The sequence below is a fragment of the Triticum dicoccoides genome, chromosome 7B (assembly GCF_002162155.2).
Source record: "Triticum dicoccoides isolate Atlit2015 ecotype Zavitan chromosome 7B, WEW_v2.0, whole genome shotgun sequence".
Classification (NCBI taxonomy): domain Eukaryota; kingdom Viridiplantae; phylum Streptophyta; class Magnoliopsida; order Poales; family Poaceae; genus Triticum; species Triticum dicoccoides.
In genome coordinates this window covers 517,106,726-517,107,315 of record NC_041393.1, presented here as the reverse complement: position 1 = coordinate 517,107,315, position 590 = coordinate 517,106,726, and positions in this window count along the sequence as shown.

Below are 590 nucleotides of genomic sequence, written 5' to 3'. Positions count from 1 at the left end.
ACCCCAGCGCGCGCGCGCGCCCACGAGTTCACGCGCGCCACGTCGCCATGCGCGAGCCATCGCCGGCCGGCCGGCCGCCCTGCTGCAAAAACAACTATGCGCACGCATGTTTCAACTTGCAATCCGCCACTGGGATAACCACAGCTAGCTGCTCGATCGGCACTGGATCCCTTAGTCGTCGCCATGTGCGGGCTGACTTTGTGGCGGTCCCGGGGAGCCAATGGCGCGAGGTGAAGTGCTCCGCGTCTACGTCCAATCCATCATCGACGGGCGCCTCTCCTCTCCGCTTGCTCAGCCGACGTGGACAGCAAGCATATGAAAATGGCGAGGGGCCGTCTAGTTGTGTTTTTAAATCAGTTTTTTCGGGCGGTTTGGTGGCCCGGAGCACTCTACCTTGCCTTGCCCGGTCGTCCTTCCGTTGGTCGCCTCAATCCTTCCTGCGGCTGCGGGTGGGACCCACGGGGGAGGATACGCATTGTCAAAAGGTCCATTCCAGTATGTGAGGCAATAACTAAAACATACTGAGAGTTACACGCGATTACACGCTGACTAGAATTCTTTCTTTCTAACCAACCTTTCCCTGACTTTCA